Source organism: Sturnus vulgaris, chromosome 1 (assembly GCF_052056855.1).
Source record: "Sturnus vulgaris isolate bStuVul1 chromosome 1, bStuVul1.hap1, whole genome shotgun sequence".
NCBI lineage: Eukaryota > Metazoa > Chordata > Aves > Passeriformes > Sturnidae > Sturnus > Sturnus vulgaris.
In genome coordinates, this window is record NC_142243.1 from 43,506,978 (window position 1) to 43,527,693 (window position 20,716).

Below are 20,716 nucleotides of genomic sequence, written 5' to 3' on the forward strand. Positions count from 1 at the left end.
TGATTTCATCACACCGTGATAGAGCCAGTCTGTCAGCACTACAATCAGCAGTATAAGTACCAAAAGAGACTCTGGGAAGCCATCCCTCATCATGGACATAGAGATACCTCAGGAGGTAGGAACATTCCAGTTAACTCAACAGCTTGAAGCTTCCTTCAAGTTCCAGCAGGGACTTCAGAAAGAAAAGTCCTGGATACGTTGAACTTCTGCTAAGTGCTTAGTTCTACTTTAAAGGAAAACCCTATGGAAACCTAACAGAAGAGCTGTGTTTCACAGAAACATCCCACCTAACATTGAGAAAACGGTATGGAGCACATGACTGAACACTAGAATTGTCAGTGTTACACCCTTAACTCTCTCTCTTGGTCCATCACAGTCCCAGTCTGGCAGGGCATACTTTAGGCAGGCTGAAAAGAAATTTCAAGCAGTCTGTAGCTTTCATTAATGTGTATCTTAACCTATTTCTCCCAGCATCTCTGAAGTCCCTCCCAAGCCAGTGGCCTTTTGTGTGTCCCATCCCACCATCGTTCCCCTCTCCCTCCCAACTGCCTAAAGCAACGCTCTTTCTTTCTGGATACCTCTTTCCTGTGGAGTCTGAAGGAGGGAAAATTCTGCTCCTTCTCTGTAAATCCCTCATTTACTCTGAGAAAGACATGATTAAATTTACTATTAGCTAGGCATTGCCTAGTTCAGGTGATTCCTGAAGACTATGGGAGGCGGCAGTTTAGAGAACAGCCATAGCTCTACTACCATACCTGGATTATATCTTTTCCTGCTCCAACAGGCAGCAGGAATGTGACATAAATGTTCTCCTTTCACTATTGTTAAATTGTGGCCAAGAATGCTACAACTGCAAGTTCATCAGCTTAATCAATATTAACAGTAATCATAAGAAAATTTCTTCAGGTTAAACGGGAAATGTTTTCATTTCAGATTAAGACCTTCAACCAGCACTTCAACCATGAAGTAGATGTCTGCTGGTTGCTCATCATTTTGTCATATTTTAATTCTTGTTAATAACTGGGTTGTATCTCTTTGGAAAAAAAACCAACAAACCCAGAATATAAAGTTCTTGGTGGTGAATATTTTGCTGTATGGTTCATGACATTGGAATGTACATATATTCTACCTGAACAGAAAAACTATTTCCAGTTCCTCATCAACCCTTAATAATGCTGTTGTTAACCAATATTAGAGTACTGTATCATAAACTGTGCTGATTTTTACTTCTTGCAGACTGCAGATTCTCATTACTTGGGGGAAAAAACGGGGTTATGTAGGTGACTGTCTCCATTAATTAAGCTATTCAAATCCAATTAGCTTTTTCTAGAGGGTACTTTATCTCATTACAGTTCTCTGAACTTGAACAATAAAACAAACAAGCAGAAACTACAAACCCAATCTCACTGTTCTCCATGTCACAATCAGTTAATGTCCTGCTCGTCAGAAAGTGAGCATTGATGTTAACACATCTAGTCAGGCCTGCTCCTGCCTTCATCCAGGTTGGGGAGCAACTCTGATGTTCATTAGAGACACTTACCACTGTCACAAGAGAATGTCACCACAGCAGCAGTGGCCCACCATGGTCCTCATATTCCAGCAGCAAGAAGGTTTTGGATGTAACTTGCCTTGTAGGCAATCACAAGCCTGGCTACTGCATTTGAAGGTGAAGCCAAAGTTCTGTTCTTGATTCAAAAGGCACTGCCTGTATGGTGAGAGTGTAGCATGTGTGAGGATTTCCAGGACTCAGGTTCAACATCGTTGTTTCCCACACAGGATTTCACCCAGTCATGTGGAAGTGAAATGCTACCACACACCAAGTTGTTTTGCCATCTGGACACTGCAGGAAGCATTTTGCTTCTCATAAACAGACTGAGATCATCTTTCCTCATTAGCTAGGTCATTGAATGGCTAGCTATCATGCCGTGTTATAACAGGCACTCTCCAATGCCTAGTCACTTCAGACCAATAGCCTCCAAAATACAGAAATAAGGACAGATCCATAATTTTACATTTCCTTGCTGAAACATGCCCCAAACTCATGTTCAGTGCTACTTGGCAGTGTGAATGAGCACCATTCAGGCAATTTACTCAGCAGTGACAGTGATTGGCAGCTCTAAGAGAAATTCCCAGATGTTCCTGTTCATTTCTTGCCACCTTGCAGGACTCTGGCAGCTGATTGTAATCCAAGAGAGGACTCGTAAAAGCAGAAAGAGGGGGTAATAAAGGCCAGATATGCTGGGAAGCCCATGAGAACAGGGAACAAGCTGCTCTGTCAGTGACTCAGAAACAACTTCCTCCCTTAGGAGTAATTTTATGGGTTTTGTGTTAGAGGGAAGAATTTGAATTAATGAGAGACTTGATGGATATAAGTAATAATATTTCTATTTGGGAACTTGCATAGTCTAGAAAAACAATCTAAACAATCTGTGAGTGCTCATAAAAATGGATAGCCCCTGAACTAGAACAATGTAGGACTTGGCAAGTTGGATCTCTAAACCCTTTTGCCCATAGTAGGTGCAATTGCTGGCATGCAGGTGGAACTGTAGTTGCCAGGGATGGAGCAAACTGAGAACTGGTTTCAAGACTGAACATCACCAACAAACCTGAGAGAGAGAAAACAAATATGCCAAAGTAGTTTTAAATTAGAGGATTTCAAAACACTTGTCATTGATATCAAAAAGGACAATTTGGCACACAATTCCTTTCCTCCTCTGGTCTCTGAGGCAAAGCCTTTGTGTCTGCAGTGCTGTTTTGTACCATATCAGATTCTGCATTAGTGCAAAATTGCATGTGTTGACTCTTCCTTTTGTCCTGCCCTTCTTCCACAAGTGGCGAAATTGCAAACTACGTGGATAAACAGCAATTTAGAGATCAGCTCTCTGTAATCCTAGTTTCCTTCAGAGCATGGAATCAGAAGGGACAGCATCATAGACCTCACTACTTTATCAGATGACCTGGGCAGAAGCTGAGAGTGCTGTGGAGGGCATAGCTGGAGGCAAATGAGGGGAAATAGGACAAAAATCTGTAGGAATTCAATATCTATTTGTTCTTCTTCTGAAGGAGCAACGTGTTTGTGCAAGACAACACTTGCAGCGAACTTCAGCACCACCGTCTGCTTTGTAATGCTGGTGAGCCCTAACAGCAGAATTTCCCTGTGACGTTTGAAAGGTTGAACAGGTTTTGTGTCAGAAACTAGAGGAAGTATTACAAGTATTATTATGATTAATGGATGTCGTTATACTGCCCATTTCCTCGATGTGTTGTAGCTAATTTTAAGCAATATGCATCAACCCTTTGTGCAGTCATAAAGTCATTAGTTGTGAAAACACACCAATCTCTAAGGTCTGTGCAGAGCTACAAGGTGGGCACATGAATTTCAGATGCCTGAGACAGAACCTCAGTGTCAATGACATGTCCACGCAACACATACCCAAAACTGAGTATGGGCAGCATTTGGGGGAGCTGAGTTGGGCAACTCAACAGAGCCCAAAATAACTATCTGGGGAGGTGAGCAGAAATAACATGCATCAGACATGCAGTCATTTTGGCTGAGCCCTGAATCCTTCCTCCATTCCAAAGACAACTTTGTAGATGACTAAATGACAGGTTTGCTTTTGGAATGCAGCATTTACTGCTGATTTGAAGGGATAGTGCCACAATTGATAAACTTGACAACCCCTATTTAGCTGGCCCCTGAGGGAGATTGTGACCCTGGGGGATGATGGTCTTTGTCGATACTTAAGATTAGGTTGAGCTCCTGATGATGCTACACAGGTTGCCTCCTAAGCGTGTGATGGTGTTACAGTCACCAACAAACAGGAGATTCTGGATGATCTCTTCAGCGACCCTTGCAGTTGGATTTCAGTTGCTGTGGATGAAGCAGTTACCACTGTCACCATTTGTCATAATCTGAGGAGGACAAGGCCTGATTGATGACAGGGGATTTGAAAAAGGGAGCAACTACTTGAGACTGCAAAGAGAGAGAAAAGACAGCAACACACACGGACCTCTTTTGGGGAAAAAAGGCCAACTTTATAGTACGGACATCCCGTATTTAAAGTGTGTTATGTGGAGCTAGGACAGGAGAGTAGTTCATTGGACAATTGGGAAAAACATCCTTGGGACAGTATCTCAGGATGTATCCCACGGGAAATACACCAGGTGTTAATCTTTATTATGAATTCCACTCTGTTTTTCACCATATTATCACCCTGGGAGATTTCCTCCCTAACTGAAGCTGTAGTCAGCTTGTCAGCCTGGGAATGGACCTGAGAGTCAGGAGAAATCCAGGCCTGAAAAGGATTTCCAAACTGTAATTGCCTAGCTCTCTAAATGTGTGTGTCCACACTTGGTCCTGTCTTAATTCTGAAAACCTGCTGCCTTGCTGACATTTGTATTCCTACGCCATGTACTCCATGTGTCTGCTGGCATGGTTCTCACAGATGCTCAGATTAAAATTAATCTCTAGAGCCACCAATTGTTATGTGTCTGAATGATTGCATAATCTGAGCCACAAGGTTTAACCCACAACCTTGCCTCTGCTAAACTGATCCAGGCAGTCAGTTCTGTAAGGTAGAAGAGAGATCTGAGTGAATGGTGACTTTCTTCTCTATCTGGTGTATACTGATGTGAGAAAGCAATCAGCCACAAGATTTCTCATCAAGTCCCCAGTTAGGGTAACATATCATACAGATGCTGAGCAGTCTGTGTCTCTTGTTCTTTGTCTAATTTCAGGCTTTACATCAGTAATGTCCCAAGTCAAGGTGGGAATTATCTCATCTGACATCAGATGTCTCCATCTGAGCTGGCCTTTATCATCAGTGAAGTAGGTACTTGGAGGCATGAGTCATCTGCGTTCTTTGAAATGTCTGCATCGGGGTGAGATGACTCATGTTCTTCCCATTTACTACAAAGGAAGCTCAAACCGAAAGCTCAGATAACACCTTAAGATACAAAGACTAGCTGAGCACCATTCTTAATATCTTGAGGTGTGTCATGGCCCAGTCGAACTCCTGGCCTGTCCTTTCTAAATAAAACAAGGCATTTGTCTTGAGAATGATGTGTCGAATTCACCCCTACTGAAGTGGGTGCTCTCAAACTGGAAATAGCCCAGTTTCAAGTAAAGTATATATACCATGGAAATACCTCCTGTCCCCGGCTTCTATATAGCCAGCTGATAGCCAGCTATATTTTGCTGATGTTTTATAGTCACATCTTCCTGTTACCTTTTAAATTATATTTCTCCAGCCACCTTCTACTCCCGACAAGCTACTACTGAGAGACCAAACAAAGCACACAAAGAGTGGACATAGCAAAGAGAGAAGCTAAGATATACAACTAATTCTGCCAGCTGTATGAAAAAAGTGATTGCCCAAAGGATTTTTCACGTCCGTCTCTTTTCTTTAAAAAAAAAATAAAAAATAGTAGTTACTTATGACAGCAATAAAGACTTCTCCAATAGAGTGATCTTAGTGGGCAGTGTCCATTTAAATTAAATTTTTCTAATCAAATAGCTAACTTCATCAAGCAGCCAAAATCAATGCTTTGTATTAGACACGGGCCCAAACTCATTAAGGCTTTATTATTCAAGCATGCACCTCCCTTCAGCTTTTATCTCCCCTCAAGGGTTTTCATGGTAAAGCAGGCTTTTTTTTTTTTTTTTTTTTTTTTTTTTTTTTTTTTTAATTAGCCCTTCTGCCCTGGAGTCTTCTATTTGATTTTCCAGTATCCAGGGAAGTATTGTTTTTTTTTAAACTACTCAATCCTTGAATAGAAAATTTTGCCTCTTATTTCTACGTTATCAGTGATAATAAAGCCTCGTGGAAGACATTTTGATAATGCAGAGACAGAAGCGTACAAAGGCAAAACGACACTTCAAAGGAGCATTAGCTCTGATACTGGAATCTCATTTATCTAACTCGCTCCTAAAGGACAGGTTAGCAATTCGCAAGGGTGCAGTTCACACACGCACATGAAGTGGCATGAAAGGCCTTTCGCTTCCCCAGAGCTGCCTGATCCCAGTGCCCTTGAGCTTGTGGAGCTTTATGAATGCTGTTGTTGTATTTTCATTTTTTCCTCTACTTTCTTTAGTTTCATATGGAGAAGCAACTGCTTGATTAGTTGTTTCTGTGTGTCTTGTGTGGGACCCAGAAATGGTTGTATAAGGATTATGGTTATTGTACAAGGTGTAATCTGCAGGTTTGCTGCTTTCCCAGTATGCTGAGCAGCCTGTGACTGTTCACCAGCCCATGACTATCCATGCAGGTACTTGTCTCAGTGTCAAGGATGCTGTGCCTTTGCTGCTTAACTGTGGTGTATCTCATCGACAGGATAACCAAGGTACACACAGCAGGGCATTATTAATCAATGTTCGTGTATTCAGTGGGGATGAGTGTATGTCTTACCCACTGGAAATACCACATGCACCTATTCAGGAGCTAGAATTTTATTAATAAGGGCATTAGAGCATGTTGTCCAAGGGACTCCTCAAAGCTCAATCCACATGCTGGACCAGATTGCTGTCAGTGACTGGTGAATCTGTAGGGTGGGTAGGACCACCAGGGAACCTGCAACTGCTCACAGGGCAGGAGGGCTCATCTGCTGTAGCAGCCAGGGCTCCCAGAAGACAAAGAGGTCTAAAACTGCTGTCACCTTTTCTATTATTTCCATCCTTTGCACAATAACTCACTGTGTGCCACCCTTGAATGCCAAGGCAGATGTTGCACGTCTGTGGTGAGAAACAACCTGGTGCTGAGCTGGGTCAGACAGACACACCCCCGGTAAATTTCCATTCTGGCAGGTAGCTAATGTGTCTGTCTCCTTCCCTTTATCAAAGACTTACCTCTGTACTTGACAACTGCCCAAGTCACCATACCTTGTTGAAAACCTGGGATGTCAAAACTGAGACCAAGAAGCAAAAGCTTTCAGCAAGAGACATGCTCGAGAGCTAGTGTGACTAGGATAAGGCATTTGGTGAAGTTTTGCCTCAGTTATTTTCAAACTAACCATCATCACATGAAGAAAACTCAATGTGAACTGTCGGCAAATTGATCTCCAAAGCACGAGACAGTTTCAGCAGTAACTTCAAAAGGAAACTGTTCTACTCCTTTTAGTGAAAGAAATATCTGCAAGCAGCCATTTAAATGTCTATACAAATTAATTCATTCAGTGATCATTTTGCTCCTGCTAATGAGTTTATCTATATTCTCCCAAAATCCCCAAGGCCTGGGGAATTTAAGGTTGTGCACTGTTTTGGGGAAAACCACAATAATAGCAGATGAAAAATGGAATTTGTTGAAATAGTGTCAAAGAACTGAAATTGGCCTGAAATGGCTGCCAGACTGAAAATTTTTGCTTTGCTTTCTTGGTCCAATCAGCTAATTTTCAAAGTTAATTGCTTCTTAGTGTAAGCTTGTCAGAAGCAATCCCCAGCCCAGCACAGAGGGCTCTGAATTGTGCATTAATTTTCATAAGTACTCTGTATGTTTTTATATTTAAATTGGGTTGCCACAGAATTCCTGATCCATCCTGCCAGGACTTTCCCAACAAAACAAGACTTAAGGCAGAGTTTAGCACCATCCTGCTCCCCACATGGGTTTGGAGACAGAGTTTTCTTCGTTCTGCATGGGAGATAATTTCCCCTATGGTTGTGCACGCTTCTCTGCCTTGCATTCCTGCAGGGTCCACACATGAAGGGAGAGGGGCTGGCAGTTGAAGCAGGTGCCTGGCTTTGCAGTCCCCCATGTCTACTTACTTCTCTTTGTTCTTCTATCTTTTTGTTTTCAATTTTTCCATGGGTGTCAGTTTAGCAGTGGAATTTGGTATGTTGCCTAATCTGAGCCTGTGTGATTTTGTTGAGCACAGTAAGCTAAGCCAGGGTAGCCCATGCTCTTTTGGAAAGCTCTGTACTGTACTGGACAGTAAGTGTGGAAGTCTCCAGCATAGAGTGTCCCTGGTGCTGGTTCCAGCCTGTGATGGGGATTCCCAGCCCCTCTGACTTGACAACTTATCTGCATGTGTAAGCACTTCTAACTCTGGTCAAAGCCAGTCAAGGCTGCTTCTTGTCATAAATCACGGATCCTTGGTAACTTAAGGAGCCCATGGGGACACAGGTTTCATAAATGTGTGACCCAAGGATTTCATGTGCTCCGTGTTCAGAAGGTGGCTGGCTGGCAAACTGAAGAATATGGTGCTTTTAAAATGCCATGAATAGCATTCTTAATACAGATAATTTGCTTGGAACATTGCTAGTTGACTGAAAGGGAAGCTTCTCTTTTTAGCCAGACCATGATTAAGACCATACCAAATATATCAGCTATGCTTGGTATTAAAAACAAATACTTAGCTCTCAGGAACTCTTTAGATCATTAATATATCTAAAAGTGCCTCAGGAAACAGGACTGCCTCAGGCCTTTAGTATCCATATAGTCTACAGTTCTCTTCTATGATAGAATCAATTAGATGCAAAAAGATTTTTCACAAGTGTTTTTCTAATCTGCTCTTAGAAACCTTTAGTGACAGAGACTCAATAAACACCCAGCAATCTCCCCTAGAGTCTCGTAATGCCTAGAGTTAGAAAACTTAATTTTCTGATCTAAGTGTCCCTTGCTGAAGATTAAGTTCACTTTTCCTTGTCCTGCCTGTGGTGGAGAGACTATTCCCTGCTTCATTAGCAACAGCCTATTTGAGGGCTGCAGTCCTCATTCTAAATCTTCTATTTTCCTTTCCGGTCTTACTGAGCACTACCCATTTGTACAGTCTTTTCTTATTGGTAGTGTTGTTTAGACACTCCTACTCCCCATGGTCATTGCTTTCATTTGAATACTGAAATATATCAAGTGTTTTTGTTTTGGTGTGCTGGTAGATGCCAAATACAGGTCTCCAGAAGAGCTGTGGTGCTCCCAGTGTCTTATGGATAACTTACCCGAGTGAATCGAGTGTCTCCCACACATTTTCACCACAACGTGTTATCATCTATGCATTTGAAATTGGAAACTGTCACCTTTAGATCTTTCTGCAAAGCTTCTGGTGGCTAGGAACACCAAGAGCTACAGAAGTAAAATGGCTTGAGCGGTCCCCTCTGGATCAGAGGGAAGCGTGGGAACAGGCAAGAGGAGGGTGGTTTTAGAGAACTGCCTGAAAAGCAGGGAAAGAACAGAATGTGGGAATGCAAGTGTCAAGGGTTCACAGGGAAGCCCTCATCAGAGTTGCAGCCAATTCCCAAACTACTCTCCTGCATTCCAGCCAATCCTGGAGTTTTCTTTGTTTGCTCCAGACACACCAAGGCAGTTAAGCGAGCACTCACCGCCTTAAAGAGGTACACGAGGTGGTGAAGGCATACAATATCAGATACACACCCAGAGTCCTCCATGAGTGTTATTCTGCCGTGCCAGAGCACGGCTCAGAAGAGAAACCAGCCAGCAAACGCTCGGTGCTGTAAGGGTGTGTCAGGCTCACTCGCAGTCTCCACAGCACTGTGGCATGTCTGGGCTGAGCACAGCCCCCTCCCTCTCTCACTGACACATGGGTCGGGGGGTACAGTGCTGCATTCAGAGGGGCCGCAGCACAGTGTGGTGACAGCATCAATGCAGGGTCAGAGCACAGGAAGGATGACTGATGCAAGCAAGGGCGGCAGGGTGGGGAATGAGAAAACAGAACCTGGAAAACTCTGATCATAATATGCTCTCTTGTTACCAATTTTCATTTGCATTGAGAAGGCAGCTTTTTTTCTAATCGTCGCCGGCACAGAGCATATTTCCTGGCTATTTGGAGTGGTCCAGTCAGGTAAGATGTTCTCACTGAAAGCTATATTGCTTAGAAATGAGAAAGTCTGTGTTTGAAGAAAGCCACCTTTTTGTTTTTCCTTGATGCCCTATTGTTTGTCAGGCAGTGATAATGCTCGATGCCATGTGCACAGCATCCATGCCTGGAAGGAAGGCGTGCTCTGGTGAAGAGTGGCACAAGGCTGACATCCTGGCTGCGGGGAAAAAAAAGCTCCAGGATGCACTGCTGTCAGGAGCAGAGGGGATATGGAGCCTCACAGCTGTCACCCTCCAAGTGAAGCTCCCTATTCACTCACCTCCTGCCATCCATGCTCATTGGGGCTCCAGATATTCCCCCCTCCCTCTGCTTGTCACTCATGAGCCCCCAGGGATACTAATGCTATACCCTTTCCCCTGCAGCACGAACAAGAAGCTCTGTTCTGAACTCGGTTTAGTAGGAAGCCTCACAGCAATAATTAGAAAATATTCAGAATTTGATTGGGGTTTTGTTGTTTGTCTTGTTGTGGGTCTGCTGCAATGAGCCAGCTCCCGTGCCCCTAACATAATTATTTATCAATGTTCCACAGAGACCAGGTCCTGTCAAGAAGTGATTGAGTCAAATGCTCGCTGGCTGCACCGCTTGGCTGTTGTGGCAGTCATCCTCACCAATAACTGGCAGAACAGGATACTGGCCTTATTAAAATAGACTACCTAATTGCCTCCTCTGGGAAGGAAACAGTTCCAAATCCTCATCTGCTAAGAAAGCAGCAGACCCAAAATCTCTATTTATATCTCTGTAAAAATCCATGCATAGGTGTTCATATGACTGTAGTTAATGCATACACACTGGCATGTGCACACAGGCATCAGAGAAAGGTGATAATGACATCTGGAGATCTCCTGCATTGTGTGAGGCAGTGGGCAGCTGATGTAGTGGTAGGTGGATCTCACCAGGCATCACAGAAATGACAGCTCAGTAGAGCTGTGTAAGAAGAGAGAGCCAAGTAGCTGGGTCCCTTCACACTGGCCCCTGATGGATAGTCCCTGCCTTGCTGCCCCCTTTGCTACACCACAGTGTTACAGACCTTCTCCCAGTTTGTGGTCCCACAGGCCAGCAGCAGGAAAGAGGCTTATCAATCTGTATCTACAATATTTTGTAGTATTTGCATTCTAAAAAAAGCAGAACAGCTTACTCCATGTCTTGGAGCACTGCTATCAGTACTTGTCCCACTGATCCGTGTTTCTGCAGAGTGCTGAGACTGGTGAGTGGTGTGGCCACCTCAACCTACATCTCCTACCCTAGACAGCTGATATGGTGTGATCAGTGCCCTCATAAGGATATGAGAGGATAAGGATGGATGAAGAGGAGACACTGATCCAGTGACTTGTCTTCTGTTGGGCATTAAGTGCTAACACCAGAAGTTTCAGTACGTGATGGAGATGTTTGTTTTCTCATATGAACCATGAATTTTGTTTCCCTGTCTGACAGGTCTCTCCTGTTCAGGACTCAATGCAGCTCCCATTCTGATGGCTACATTCCACTTCTCTGCTACTAAAAAGAAAGTAGGCTAAAAAGAGAAGAGGATTTCACTTCAGGCATTTCTGATTCCCCTCAGAGAGCTGTTCTTCCACAAATACTAGTTGAGTGAAATTTTGGGGATGCATATCCTGTGTTAAGTAATATATTCCAGCACTTGATTACATTTGGAACTTAAGAGTATATTAAGAACTTAATTGAACCCATCTTCTGCTAGTTTTATTTAGTGGCCCTCACTTCCCGTATTTGAGGCCAAAGTTAAAACCTTTTTCCTGTTCCCCATGGTCTTATCACTTATGACTTCACACACCTTTAGCATCTCCCCTCTGCATTTTCTCTTTTACAAGAAAAAGAGTCCCAGCAACATTTATCAATGTTAAGTTTTATCTGCCATTTATTGCCTGTTCCCTTTGCAATTCTGCATTTGGTTTTGATTTTATTACACCTATTAATTCATTTTCCTACAGCTATTAACTTGAACTTTCACAGATGAGGAATGGGTATAACCTGGAGCCATGGCTCATGTACATCACAAGTGAGAGTCCTTCTGCCGTGTTGGAAGGGCTTTTCAAAGCAGGCAGCCTTGCATCTGATTTATGATGTCTCCAAGGAGAGCTTAATTTGTAACTCCTGAACAGAAATTCCTAAAGATTTCAGAAGCAGTTAGCCCCACTCTGCTGGCAGAGCCTCATGCCTTGAAACAGAGAGGACCCACTCCTGGTAGCCAATGCCTTTGGGAGAGGTGCAGGGCATTGATTTATGTAATTGGATATATGTTCTACTCTTCTATAGTGCAAGGACGAGCTTGGTGAGACATGCAGGGTTTTGTTTTAACCCAGTTTTCAGAAGAAAGAGGCAGCTTGCTGCTCTGCCACCAGCCTGTGGTTTTAAAAAGCCTTAAAACACTGGTAGCAAAGAGAAGCTGTCTATGGGTTAGATACAAAAAGAACTTCTTTTGACCTAGAACAAAGTTCCTCTCTTCCTAGTTTCATAGTATCCTGTGCCATCAGAGCAAAAAAATTTGTAAAAGTCTATAAATAAAAAAATTGGGGCAGCTGTACTTCCACAAGCTTCTGCTTCTCTCTGCTATAGACACATCCCTTACGTACTCAAAAGATGGGTGAGGTAAACGCTGAGCTGTGAATTCCTGAGCTACCCAGCCTGTTACTAATTACCATGATTAAATATTGACACAGTGACTGCACACAGGGCTCCCAGGCAGAGATCAGTACCCCTCTGTGGCAGCAACAGAGAAACCCAGACAAAGAAATAGTTCCCCAAGCACTTATACTGCAAGACCCCATCCTACAATTATCATCTCCTGGGGACTGGCAGCATGTGAGAGAGCTTGCAGAGCTCTAGCAAGAGGCAGGTGGGAGTCAAGAGGCTTCTGACCCCAAATCATTGCCTTTGGGACTCACTTTGCAGCAGTCTCCAGCAGCTGGGTAGGGCAAACACGATGAGGCAGCACAGGGGGATCTGTTTCCCAGCAGCAAACACAGGCTGTTACTCAGAAGAATAACAGGGATCTGCTGCTCTGGCTGCCAACCCCAGGGCATTCTCAGGGAAGCTCCCATACTGACCTCCCAGTCCCACTTGGCTGCCTCTCTGTACGTCTGCCCAGGCTATGTAGGATAGGCTGGCACGCCTGGTGATTGCATGCCCCCACACGCTCCCTCAAGCATCTTACGCCCTGTCCTGTCATGGGTCCCAGTCAGAGATCAGGACAAAAGTTTGTGACTCGGCACTTGAGATTGCTCATATTCAGAAAAATGTCGAATCATATGTCTAACAGGTTCCTGCACAGGGATGCACAAACACACCTAAAACGGGAAGATTTTGCCCTAGAGATAATTGCTGCCAGAACACAGAAGCCTCTGGAGGCTGTAGCTCCTTCTCTCTCCTCCTTTTCCCCAGCGCTTCTGGTTAACGTGCTGGGCTGTGTGCCAGGGAAGCAGATGTACTACAGCATGGCTTTTACTCCCGTGTCATAGCCATGTCCAGTGCTGATTTTGACCATGGTCATTTTTTAATACAGCAGCTGACTTGGCCATAAGTGAAAAATAAAATATGATCCTTTGCAATTGCAAACTGCCCAAAGCCGTCTTGAGCTCCTTCTCCTCCGGGAACAAGAAGCAGTATCTGTGAAGCTCCTCTGTATCCAGTGCATCTACTAGCCCAGACTCCATTTCTTCTTCATTAGATTTTCCCTCTTCATCTCTTCAAATCATGTTGGGCAGCTGCAGAAGCCAGGATGAATTTGTTTCGGGTTAGTACTTGTAAAGCAGTAGAATATTAAGTTTCTCAGCTTGACCCTGCTCCAGTGTTAAGGTTTTTAATGAATGCTGCCTGTTGCTTTTGCTAAGAACAATCACTTCAAAGTCTGAAGCTCTAAGGAGCATTTGCTTTGTGGCTGAGCTTTCTCATCCTGATGCCAGACAGAAAAGTATTTGATTTCTAAAGTGATGATAGCAGAGGTAACTTCTGAGATTGTATTTGCAGGGAAAAAACTAAGACACAGCTTGTACATTGATACAAAATGTTGCAAGGCACCAATTTCTCCATTCTCCTGGTCTCACACTGCAGCATCCATCAGCTTTGCCCCTGTAGGGTAAAGGGCTGCAGCTGCTGCAGCTGCTGTGAGGCTGGATGGGACCACCCTGGCTCCAGCTTCCCTTCTTGCTCTCCCAAGAGCAGTGAGGATGGGGGAAGAGGGAGGAAGTTATGCTGCAGCTTCTTTCCCCATGGAGTGTCAGAGGCTGCAAAGACAGATGGAGGCAAGGGGCCAGGGAGGGGACTAAGGTACTCGCTTGTGGTGATTCCTTTCAGTGTACCATCTGCTGAGGATATCTCATGCTCAGAACCAATGGCAGCCCTGAAAAGCACTCACAGAACCTACTTATTTGGGATGGGGAGAGAAAGGAGAAGACAGGACACAATGTATTTATTATCCACCCCAGACATAAACAACAAGCTGTTAATTACCAGATTGTAGCACACTTTACAGCATACACGGTTTACACTGGAAATTGTTGTTTAAGGAAAATATCAAGGATGATTCCTTTGGCTTCTGGTTTGCCTGTACTGAGCATGTTGCTTGGTACTTTAGTACAAGCCTGGTATATTTCCAGTTAACCAGAACTTAGTTGGGAAGAAGCCTGAGCCATCCCCCAGGTTTGCAGATGAGCTGGGAGAGGGGTCAAGGAAGTTCGATTTTGTTCCACTCCACCTCAGACCTTTCCCCTGTCTTCAGGGAAGACGCTGGGGCTGAAGGGGTCATTCTAACCCAGGTGTAGGTTCCACACATCTGGCCTGATTGGTTTTAGCAGCTGAGAGTTGCTCAGTGTCCAGCAGTAGAAGTGCTTATCCAGTTGGAATGAAGGAGAGGGTGATGTGGGAATTTGTAGAGAAGGAAACACACTTTTATCCTGATTTCTCCAGGTACTTTTGTAACCTTGAGACAAAGGAAAGGAGCTTCAGTTCTGTTATTCCACTTTTGATGATATTTTAATAGTCGTTAATTAACACAATTGTGTATTCAAGTATTTGAACACTCGTGGTTTAGGTGTAATTTCAACCAGCACTTGAGGATTGGGATGAACATTGTGGTTCATAGCCAGACGCTGTGAAGCATGTACACAAGAAGTGACACACCACCATCTTAGGTAGTCATTTGATATTGCTTTCAGCTATAGCTTCTTTTCTTGCTATTCCTCACCCCTTAAGAATCCCTCCTTGTTATTCCATCATCTCCTGATATGGGGCCAAAAGGGGAACCAGCCTGGGTTAGAAATAACTTCATCTGTATGGAGGTTGTTTTCAACACAAATCAAGTCTTCAGTCTCTTCACTGTGTTTCCTGGCAAATAATCTTACTGACACAACCAAGAGAGCAGGGCTGGAGAGAAATGAGTGGTCAAATGCAGAATGAAATATCACTTGAGCTAGACCTCCTCCAGAAGTGTGCATGCCATGCAGGTGCTATCTCCTGCTCACACTGCTGCTGTGCACACACTCTTCAGAACCTGCGTGGGCAGCACAGTGGTAAATGTAAATGCCCTCTAAATATGAGTCTCAGCAACTGCTTTACATCTACTGAAGAGCTGAATGTGTAATAGAGAAAGCAGTAGTTCAAGTGGTAGACCCAAATCTTGCTGCTATTGTTTCCTCAGTGACTCTTCCCTAGTTCTCGATTTTTCTAGCTCTACTTCCATTTCATACATTAAAACACATACCATAGAATTTCTATCCTTATTTATGCAAATTAGTGGCCAGAACTTTAGTTACTAAAAAAATAGCATGGGCTTAAGTCCAATTGGTCTGAATTTTCTGATGAAATTAATCCAGATTTTACTCCCTTCTTGAGAACAACTAAATATGTGGTGGTAACTTATATTTCTACAAATAAAGTACTTATTGTCCACCTAAATTTTTTCAGCCTTCTTTCAAATCAATTTGTCTCCTGTTTTAAGAAGAAAAAAATTCAAATGCTTAAGTTTAGCCTGTAAAAGTTGTTCATGGGTTGGCACAGAGGGTAAGCTGAGACAAATGTTGTCCCAGGCTATCTGTCACTTCAAAAGCCATCAGTCCAAAAAAAACAGAAGTTGATTTTACATTAAGGCATCCGTGGGACATCTGGTCCTATAAATACATCATAGTGGAGACTTCTATAGGTTATCAATGGGCAGGTTTGTATTTATGGCACCCAATGAATAAAAAAGGGAAAATTAATTTCGTATTTTGAAACGAGTCTCAATTTTATCATAGGGAAAACTACATCATGAAGCTGACTGCAATTTAATGTACACAGCTTTCCTGTTTAGCCATTAAGCAGATTATTCTCTGCTGGATGGATGTGTCATTCCTTTTAATGTTAATGATAGTCTCACATATGCCATGACAGAATAAATGTCAAACTATGTGAACCATTTAATCCCTAAAGGAAAATGAAGTAAATCCTTCAAGCAATGTAGGATCTGCCAGCAAAGTGATAGCAGAGCTGAAATGTAGGGATGTTGCTTTGCCAGCTTTGGCAGCAAAGCCAACTGAAGAGGTTCCCATCCATCCTATCCTCATCCCTGTACCCTTGTACTGTCATCCTCTGCTCCCTGAATTGAAACAACTGTAAAAATGAGCTGCTAACAGGACTGAGGTTTAAATCACCCTTTCAGAAGAAACCAGAAACCCATTTACCCTTGTTGGTCTTTAACCCAGCTCATTTCACAGTTCTGCAGACAGTTGTACCAGAGGCACTGGGAGCAGCAGTGGCCAGAGTCCAGGAGCAAGCAATTAGGGAAGGGCTGGGGACAAAACTTCCTACGCTGGCGTAGGAGGGAGCAGGCGAGTCGAATGATGTGGAATTATGCCAGGCTGCTTGCCTTGGCACACAGAGCATGGCTGTGCCACCTCTGCACAGGAACACTGGCTCACGGAGCTGTGGCTCACCCGGCTGATGACTCCAGCAGGGTTTGGTCAGCACGCGGCTTTTCACCTGTGCTTTTGCTCAGGCTTTGAGGTGTCCAGTTCTCCCGGATCACTGCCAGGTTATTCAAGGTCCGTCCCTGTTGTCTGCCCTTTGAGGCACTTCTAGAATTCATGGGCACATGCCAGAGCAGCATGAGAGGGGACTCCACGACCCAGAAAATCCTGAAGATGAAAGGAAAAGGCAACACCAAAATATCCTTTGGAGTTCTTTATGCAGCCATAAAGGAATTGTTTAGAAGTACAAAAAGAGCAGGAGCTGGATGAAAACCACCTCTAAGAATCAGTGGAAGAGGAAACTGGGATTTTACTCTTTTAAGAGGCTCTTGTAACCATTGAGCTACGTCAGTAAAATCAGCTTTAACCGTGCATTTTCCCCCAGATTTCACAACTTAACAAGTTTATCAATAAACAAACCCAGTGACATTACTTAATATCTTGAGTGCTAACTTGCCAGGAGGTCAGAGCCACTGCACAGGAACTAAGCTGGTCCTGCCCCGTCTATTCCCATAGGATGAAACTCCAGTGGGTGTCCCCAGTAACAGGCTGTTACACTCCAGTTTTGAGATGTTATCTCCACCACTTTTTACATGTTTCTGAAGACTGTTTAGTGACAGATCTGGCAGTGTGAGGTAAAATGCTGGACTCAGTGATTAATTAGAGGCCTTTTTGAACCTTAATGATTCTAACCCAGAGATGGTAAGTCTATCCCCAGTTTTCCTCTTGAGCTCTTTTATGTGCTGATGGATGAAAGCATATTCCCGGGGCCTTTGCTGATCTGCTGTTGCAATCCAATCCATCTTTTAGCAGGGATGCTGCACAGGGCCAGCCTGATTGCCTACTTGATTGCTCATCTCTGCATGGGAGGGTTCAGGGAGTGCTGATGAACCCTGGTTAGTGATCATGTTACCGGTTCTGCAGGTAGTGCCCTCCCATTTTTTGGATGACAGAACAAAAAAACTGTACATTGACAAAACCTAAAGGAATTTAGTGAGAGCCTTGCTCTGGTGATTCCCAGAAAGGTGCTTCCTGCTATCCTGCAGAGCCAGAAAAACACACACTCATGCTCTGGTCTTGATGCACAGTTGGAGAGGTCTCAGAAAACATTTCATTATCCCACTGTATACTGCAATTCAAGGATTGCTGCATCTATAAAATTGTCATGCCCTCAGGCTCAGATATTTTGCCATGGCAAGAAAGGGTCTATGGCCTGTGCTTTGTAATTTAGGTTTTGCATAAATAATTTTATTGCAGCCTGGTACACTGACTTCAGAAGGCTCAAAAAACCAGAGCTGAATTCATCGAGGTTAAGGCATTCACTTTCCATAGCCAGAGGCACATGAATGATGAGGTAAGTGACCAGCACCTGGTTGACTACCCTAGGCATGGCAGCCAAAAGGGCCAGTTGACAGCTAGGTGACACATCAGCAGCCTTTGTCATAAGATGAATGTGAGCTGGGCACAAACTCACATGCTCAGCTCCCAGAGCTGCCACTCCCCATGACTCACACGCAGCTCAAAACCTTTCCTGATAAGGGGTTTGAAGAAACAAAAAGAAATACAGTAAACAAGGAGTAATAGGATAATAAAAAAGAAAACCTTCAAGAAGAGCCAAAATAAAAATTTCCAAACTTTTATTAACCAAACCAGACAGTGCGAAGGCATAAAAACTGGCACTGATTTTCTGTGTGAATCGCTGCGTTTCTAGCACTATATGTCCTCCTGGACCAAGACTGCAAGTCTCTGCTCTCTGCTAGAGCTGAGCATATGATCCTAAAGGATGCAGAGGAAAATGGAGAGCTGTGCTTGGAGGTTTCCAGCTAAACAGTAGAGAAAAGGGCAGCCATAGACCTGAGTATGCTGACCAGGAGAAAAGCTGGGGAAAAAGAGGCATATTTTGCCAACTGCACTCCCAGTGCATGTCCACTCAAGGTAACTCATTTTCTCATTACTGGGAAATGTGATGCACATGTTGGCAGTGTCCTGCAGGCACTGGTTTCAGGTCTCCCCCTGACAGGGCTGCTCGCTGCAAGGCAAAGACATAGAATGCATGGACAATGTCTGTGCTGACTGGACATGGAATGATTGTCTGTGACCTGCTTGTCAGCTTCAAGTCATTTCAATGTGGCAGAGATTGGCTCCCTTACACTGCAGTTCTAACCCCAGAAGCTGAAAAACTCTAGGGAAAAGTCAGCTCCACCTCCAGTCCTGGGCTGGGATTGCAAGGATCTGGGCAACAGAGGTAACATCTGATCAGCAGCTGCAGTGTGTCTGAGGCCAGCATAGCACGGTGCATACAGGTGAACACTGAGAGCAGAGCAGTGTGATCAGCAGCCAACCACTGCAGCACTGGAGTGCAGATGCACACAACACAAAGCATGGCTGGGGCAGAGCTTGCGTGCTGGGGCACTGCTTCTGAATGCTGTACAGTCCAGCTGTGATCCCAGAAGGATTGGGCACCATCGGAGCCAAGAGGTGTAGGCACCAGATGCCACTGCCCTGTGCAGCTTTGACAAGGCTGGCACCCATCTTCCAGCTGCTTCTCCCCTTTGCTTCAGGTTCTCAACCTGTCTATCTCTATGCAAAGGAAAAGCCTGTCTCCGAAGCAGAACTTCCTGCCCCATTAACTGATTATTTTCTTCCCCAGCCTGATCCCTTCTCCAGCAACAGCTGAAATTGACAGAGAGAAAAAGCAGGCTCTCACATGCCAGCAGCAAATTTGCTTTTATCATTCCTGCAAAGCTACCATCAGCTAGAGCTGTTTCAAAATGTAGGCTCTGCTGACCTCTAGGGGACTGCTACAAACCCAAAAACATAAAGACTTCAAAGCTCATGGCATGTTACAGCCCTTCTACACAGGCGCCTCAGGAGCTCTGTGGTAGGGATAACACAGCTGACACAACCCACTCCTCGCTTCTTTAGTATTACTAGGAGCTGTAAATAAAACCCTGGCTCCAACACTGCCTCTTCCATCTCACCTTTATGGCAGCAGTACTTCAAGAAATGTGTACAAGCAAGGTTAGGTTCTTGGGGAGATATTACCTGCTATCTGACTGCCTCATGTAATTGCTGCTTTTCAGCATGGAGAAGCACGCTGGGAGTTTGGGAGTTCGTGGCTTTTAGTATCAGTTTGTCTAATAAAAGCTATAAAAGCCCTGTCTTGGTGTCACAAGTACAGCACTACTCGGTGAAAAGTATGGGTGCATATACCTAGGCACTGGAAATTAAGTTAAATGTGCATTTTTATGGCATTTCATCACTCAGTAAACAAGTGGAAGAAGCAAGAATATTGTCATGGAGTAGAAGGAACATGAAGAAAACATGAAATCTGATGTGCTCCTTAAAACAGCACATGGTGCTGCCAAGGGCAGTAACAGCATTTCCCGGTGGCTGATTGAGGACAGCTGTGGTGAGGAACAGAGCATTAGGCAGGAGCCAACAGAGGCAGCACATACTGAGTACCTCTAATGAACCTGTTCTTGACACAAAGCCAAGGCCTATCATAGCCCTAGAGTATCCTAATTTCTTGATGTGGAGAAGATGTGACATAACTTTGGCGAGCTGGAGTGTGGACAGACTTGAGTTGGGAAAAAAACCTGTGCAAATGGCAGTGGCCCCAGCTGCAGCCACCACCTTGTAGGGCAGTTCCCCACCACAGCAGGGCAGATGGTTGTCCTGGGGCTGAGACAGCTGATGTCTAAACTGTTTAAATTCACTTGACCTTCTTATGCAGGAAGAAGCCCATCCAGCAGACCTGAGAGGGCAGCAGGCTCCAAGCAACTGAAGAGGTGCTTGGAAACAGCACTGCTTCTGCAAGGGCAACTGTATCTGTAGCCAGAGCCTAACTGTCCCAGTGGCTTCCACCATATGCAGAGGTCTCTCAAGAGGCTGCAGGGCCTGTGCTGTCAGGATCATGCTCCAACACGAGGGAGGCA

The 20,716-nt window shown here is 44.3% G+C and overlaps 1 protein-coding gene across 13 annotated transcripts in view; it reads right to left on the minus strand.

Moving 5' to 3' along the window:
- The window catches only part of MTURN (maturin, neural progenitor differentiation regulator homolog), a 68,141-nt gene that overhangs the window by 26,607 nt on the left and 20,818 nt on the right, over nucleotides 1–20,716 (minus strand). The window lies entirely within an intron of this gene.